Here is a 7,040-nt window from a genome sequence, read left to right on the forward strand (position 1 = left end):
GAGGGTTCCCCTTTCTCCACACCCTCTCCAGCATGTGTTGTCACTTGAGATTTTGATCTTAGCCATTCTGATGGGTGTGAAGTTAAAGTAGAATCTCAGAGTCATTTTGATTTGCATTTACCTGACAACTAAAGACATTGATCATTTCTTTAAGTGCTTCTCCTCCATTTGATATTCCTGTTGAGAATTTTCTGTTTAGTTGTATACTCATTTTTTTAAATTGGACTATTTGGTTTGTTGGTGTTTATAGAAATTGTGGTACATTTACACAATAGAACAACACTCAGCTGTTAAAAGCAAGGAAATCATGAAATTTGCAGGCAAAAGGATGGAACCAGTAAAGATCATTTTGAGTGAGGTTACCCAGAAGCAGAAAGACACACATGGTATATACTCACTTATAAGTGAATATTAGCCATATAATGTAGGATAAACATTCTAAAATCTACAGACCTAAAGAATCTAAACAACAAGGAAGATCCTAGGGAAGATGATTAATTCTCATTCAGAAGGGAAAACAGCATAGACACTGGAAGTGGTAGAAGAGAGGAAGCAGGATAGAAGCCTATCACAAATGTCCTTTAAAAGACCCCATCCAGCAAATGATCAAAGCAGATGAAAAGACTCACAGCCAAACTTTGGACAGAGTGCAGGGAGTTTTATGGAACCTGGGGGATATAAAAGAACCCATAAGAAACAAGAGTCACACAGGGATACCAACAAAGCCAAAAGAAAGAAAGAAAGAAAGAAAGAAAGAAAGAAAGAAAGAAAGAAAGAAAGAAAGAAAGAAAGAAAGAAAGAAAAAGAAAGGAAGGAAGGAAGAAGAAAGAAGCAAGGCCCGGGGGACTACAGTGACAGATGCATTAACCAAAGACCATTCATAAAGATAACTTAGACCCCTTCTCAGATGTAGCCCATAGACAGCTCAGTCTCCATGTGGGTTCCCTAGTGAAAGGAGAAGGGACAGTTTCTGACATGAACTCGGTTGCCTGCTCCTTGATCGCCTCTCCCTTGTGGGGCAACCTAGCCAGCCCACAGAAAAAGAGGATCCAGGCAGTCCTCATGGGACCTGATAGGCTAAGGTTAGACAGTAGGGGAGGAACAGGGAGGGATGGTAGTACTGGGAGGAGATGAGAAAGGGGACTACAACTGGGATACAAAGGAAATAAATTTTAAATAATGATAATTATAATAATAATAAAAGAACTGAAGTTTAGGGTTTTGAAGGAAAAAACAAACAGATACACATACGTGTGCAAGCATGCATATATGCACACACAGAGAATATTTATCAATTTATAAACTGCCAAGTATACTAGATTTAGAATTAACATTTTATTAGTCTATCATTTACAGTGAATAGACATACGCTCTTTTCTGAAGTATTAGCACTATATCAATCATTTTATTGCCTACACTATTTCTTATTTAGAGTTAATAGCTAGGATTACATGAACCCAAAGCCAATATTTTTGACTTTTCAGTTGAGACTATTATTTGTTAATGTTTATTTTAACCTGCATAGAAACACTTTTGCCATGAACGTAACTTAAAAAGTGTCTGCTCTTTTCTCTTTGAAACAAGACACTTGTGTCTTCAGTTCTTCAGCTCTAACTGTTCTGCTGCACGGGCTGGGATTAGAGATAACTTCCAATTGACTGAGAAGGATTGATTCGGACTATTGATATTCTCCACCGACATGTTCAACAGAGTGATTTCCAGAATTAAAACAACTTATTCCTGAATTTGTTTGTAGTTTGGTCATTTGTGTTACTGTACTGGAATCATCCTTCACGTTATGTCTTCCAAATTCTACTTTTCAATGAGAGCTCTGAGTCACACAGAAGCACCAGGATTCTATCAGAAAAAAAGGATCATTATTGAAGAACAACTTGCAAAAATAAAACTTCTTCAAGGTCAAGCCAGTATTTTTGTCACTTTTCTTGTTGGCAATACTGAACTTTTTTATGTCACGGGCAAAATATTTAAGACTTGGCTGTTTTGATCAGGTCCAAAAGGTCATTCACTTACATTCAGATAATCTTAGGGAAGCTTTAGCTTTTTTAAAGTAGTATTTGCATGCTACTAAGATACTAGGTATTGGTAATTTATTTTTCTAAGTAATCCTTTGTACCTGGTGTCATAAATATCTATATATCATGTACAATTAAACAGGAAAAAGAATGAGAGAAAGAAGAAAAAGGACTGTGAAGAAGATCAAGGATGGGAAGACTGGAGAAAGGGGGAAATGGAAAGAGGATACAAAGAAGATTATCACTTATTTTATTAGATATAATAATAATTCTTGAATTTATTAGAGCATTGTTATGATTCAGTTTAGAAGCCTGATACTCAGTTATCTGGTAACTAGTTATACATGCTAATAATATGGTTGATATCTACAGTTCATATTTGACAATATTTCTTACCATACCAGAGCTTAATGGATATACAATGTATTTCAAAGGTTATAAAAATAAACATTTAATAAGTCTTTACAAGATCATTTAACAATTTATATAACATTTGAGAACATCCATCTATTTCTATTCTCTACTCCCTGTAAGGCATATTGATTATTCAATTATAAAATTTACTCACAGAGTCTTTCCTTTTACGATTTCATATGTTTACTTCCTCCATTGTTTTGCATGTTACAAGGCAAGAAATCCCACATCTCTTTCTACTGTATATTTATTATTAAATTTTTGTTAAATATAAAAACTGCAGCTGATTCTTGGGAAAATCAAGTTTTGTTTGTTTTTTTGTTTATTTTTTACATTGAGGGTGGCATTTAATATTTAGTTTATTGTTATATTTCTTGTGGGTACAGTGAACTTTATTGATTGCTTCCCTAGGCTCCTTCTGCTATTCTGGGGGTATCAGATGGAAACTGTGAGGGAGAATGTCAGGGTTGAGAGTGAACTGGGACAGTGACTCCTCAGCAGCCAATGGCCTCTCTCTTTTACGTCCTTGCTGGGATGATTGGTCCAGGGCTTCATATTTCTTGGAGGCCATGAGCTTCACAATCCTGCTGCTATTGCTGTATTCATTGACATACTGAGAAATGAGATTTACAAAGTTGTCACTGAGAGTAATTCCAGCCCCAGAATCAAAGGTGGAAGAGTACAACTCCCTGTTAAAGTCACAGGAGACAATTTGATCCTCAGTGTAGCCTAGGATGCCCATTAGTGGACCCTTGGTTATCTGCTTCAGCACCTTCCTGTTGTCATCATACTTAGAAGCTTTCTCTTGGTGGTGTGTCAGATGTATGACAGAAAAATTGGGGGAAGAAACACAGAAAGACATGACATTGAACTTCCTGTTCAGCTCTGGGATGATCTTACCTAAATGTTCTGGGCATTCCCATGCCCGTCATACTGCACCTTTCCAGAGAGGCCATCCACAGTTATCTGGATGGCAGTGATGGCATGGACTCTGATCATGAGTCCTACCACAATGTCACTGTTGTGGATGACCTTGACCATGAGGGGAGAGGGTTAAGCAATTTGTATTGCAGGAAGCATTGCTAACATTCTTGAGTGAGATGTCAGATTTCTTGTGGTTCATACCCATCACAAGCATGGGGACATCTGCAAAAGGGATGGAGATGATAACCATTTTAGCTCCACCACTCAAGTAGGCCTCACTGTTCTCCACTGTGGTAAAGACAACAGTTGACTCCATAATATAATCAATGTCAGCATCAACCCATTTGATGTTAGCAGGATCTTGCTCCTGGAAGATGGCGATGGGCTTTCCATTGATATCAAGCTTCCCATTCTTAGCTTTGACTGTGACTTTGAACTTGCCATGGGTAGAGTCACATTGGAATATGTAGACCATGTAGTTGAGGTCAATGAAGGGGCCATTGATTGTACCAAAGTGGTACAATCTCCAATTTGCCAGAAGAGCAGGCAGCCCTGGTAACCAGGTGCCCAGCCTAATATAGCCAAATCCATTCACGCCAATCTTAATGATTCTGTCTAAGGGATGAGGATGGCACTGCATGAAGAGATGCAGCAGTCTCTAGAACAAGGATGAACAGAGGCATTTTATTTTATTTTTATACACAATTACTTACTGTCTTTTCTCAGAGTTAATGTCATAGGTTACTATAAATATAAGTTTATTTTCCTGCCACTTCTACTCATTTAGAAAAATGCCAGCTTCTATTTGATATTACCAGTCAACTAAAATGTATGACCCTAAAGAGGCCTATATTCACAGACAGAGCTGGTAGTAAGTCTGAACTCCCACATTTCTGTATAACACTCCAGTAAGCACATGATGAGAACACATGGGAATGACTCATGCCAGTGACGTTCATAAGGTGAGCACTGTTCAGGCCAGAAAACCAGTGACTCTACTGTTTATCAAAACAATACCACAGAGTCATGTTTTGCCAAGACTTGAATTTCAGCCTAGAAACTTTTCTGAGATACATACATGGTATCTAGTACTTTATTAATGTGTGAAATGTAAGTTTGGAGCCTAGTGACAATATAGAACCTTATGTTCAACAGCTAAAGCCTGTTCTAGCTTCTGAAAGATCTTGGATATGAACATAATTTATTTCTAGTGAGGATATGCGGGAGCCTGATGCTGGGTTTGCAGTCATGTATGTCTGTTACATGCCTTCAACCCTGTGAGAATTTCACATGACATTGAAGAACACTCACTCCTACTCAGATGCAGCCCATGGCAGCTCAGTGTCCAAGTAGATTTCCTAGTAATGGGAACAGGGACTGTCTCTGACATGAACTCAGTGGCCTGCTCTTTGATCACCTCCCCCTGAGGGGGAGCAGTTTTACCAGGCCACAGAGGAAGACAACACAGCCACTCCTGATGAGACCTGATAGACTAGGATCAAAAGGAAGGAGAGGAGGACCTCCCCTATCAGTGGACTCAGGTAGGGGCATAGATGGAGAAGAGGGAGGGAGAGTGAGATTGGGAGGGAAAAAGGGAGAGAGCTACAGGTGGGATATAATGTGAATAAACTGTAATTAATAAAATAAAGTTTAAATATATTTTTAATTTTTTTAATTTTATTTTTTTCTTATCAGTTACATTTTATTAACTCTGTATCCCAGCTGTATCCCACTCACATATTCCCTCCCAGTCCCTCCCTCCCTCCCTCATCTCCACCGTGCCCCTTTCTGAGTCCACTGATTGGGGGGGGACAGCCTCCCCATTCATCTGATCCTGTTTTATCAGGTATCTTCAGGACTGGCTGCAAAGTCCTCCTCTGTGGCCTAACAGGACTGCTCCTCCCTTGGGGGGTGGGGAGGTCAAAGAGCCAGCCATTGAGTTCCTGTTAGAAATAGTCCTTGTTCCCCTTACTGAACCCTCTTCCACTGCTGGTGGGAATGTAAACTGGTACAACCACTTTGCAAATCTATCTGGCACTTTCTCAGACAATTAGGAATAGTGCTTCCTCAAGACCCAGCTATACCACTTCTAAGTATATAATCAAACTTTGCTCAAGTACACAAAAGGGATATTTGCTCATCCATGTTTATGGCAGCTTTATTTGTAATAGCCAGAACCTGGAAACAACCCAGATGTCCATCAACAGTAAATATGTTTTTAAAAAAGAAGCAACAGTATATTTAACCACAGCCACAGTCATCTAGCAAGAATAGTGTATTGCACTGGAAATGTGATTGTTCAATAGTCACGTTTTCCCCTTCTATAAACTGTAGCAAATATACCAGAATCTCTGCTTCACCTACTTCTACAGTGGGGTGGCCCTTCATATATCTTATGTTGGTTGAGTTGTTCAATCCATTTTTGCCACTTTATTTTCCAATTAATGGGTTTCCATTTTAAAATGTATGAGTCACTTTAGGTATTTAGAAACTTTGAAATGAATGAATGTGTTATAATGGGATTTCACTGTGCTGAGGAACTTGTTTTCTGTTTCAATTAGCAGACATTTCATATCTCTTGACTCAATTTCTTTCATTTAAGTATTTAATACTCTGTCTGATTCTCTCAGACATTTTTAATTAACTTTTCTAGTCAATGAGCATGGCCTTCTTTTCCCCATGTCTTTTATGTTCTTACTGTTTTTACTCAATTTTTAGGAAGCATTCCCCTTCTTCAAGTACAAGTTTTCCACAAATAGTTTCGATACAATATTTAGTCTTTAATTTGAGGCTTACTCACTACAGAAATTTCTCCTTGAGCCTGAGACTGTCATTAGGTCCTTGAACGGATTTTGGACTGATATTGCAAGAAATTCATAGAAGCTCAGCACTTGAGACAATAAAATTGCATTAGAGTTATACAGGTAAAAAGGCTGACTATGGTCTCATTGAGCTAAAATCAGAGTGTAGAAAACATGTGTTCTCTGTTCAGGTTCTATAGTAAATGGTTCATTTGTCTTTCCAGGCTCCAAAATGACCCATGCACTTTTAAAATTTTATGCTTATACTACAGCTTCAAAGGGGGTAAGAGATAGGTGGGTCATTTTGAATCTTTCTTCCTCATCTTCATTTTAAGAAATCACATAGCTAAGTTACATGTATTCAGATAAACCAGGATGTGTTCCATACTTTAAAATAAGCTTGTTTGGAGGTTCTAGCAGGGGAGCGCAGCTACTCATATACCCTTGACCAAAGACCAGTCCTCCTCTATTCAAGGAAGGTCGTCCTCTTCCACCAAGCGCGCAGCTTCGGGAAGAGACACACATGGAGCAGTAAGGGAGGAAGGGGACACCAGCATAACCAGCATGATCAGCCAGATCAACCCTGGTGATCAATGGGGTGATAAGTGTCGCAGCCAGATGGCCCTGACATCAATGACAAAATATATCAGGACACAGAGGCGCCCTATGAGACTATTTCTCCAAAGAAGGACCATGTATGGATATAACCTAGAACCCTTGCTAGGATGTAGCCCATCGTAGCTCAGTAACCAAGTGGGTTTCCCTAGTAGGGAAAACAGAAACTATTTATGACATGAAATCAATGACTGGCTCCTTTACCTCCCCCCACCCAAACACCTGGAGGAACAGTGTTGCTAGGCCACAGAAG

General features: G+C 39.0%; 1 pseudogene; it reads right to left on the minus strand.

The window, feature by feature from the left end:
* Positions 1-2,868: 2,868 nt before the first annotated feature.
* LOC110565153 (glyceraldehyde-3-phosphate dehydrogenase-like) lies at positions 2,869-3,975 on the minus strand (annotated as a pseudogene).
* Positions 3,976-7,040: the final 3,065 nt, after the last annotated feature.

Source organism: Meriones unguiculatus, chromosome 10 (genome assembly GCF_030254825.1).
Source record: "Meriones unguiculatus strain TT.TT164.6M chromosome 10, Bangor_MerUng_6.1, whole genome shotgun sequence".
NCBI lineage: Eukaryota > Metazoa > Chordata > Mammalia > Rodentia > Muridae > Meriones > Meriones unguiculatus.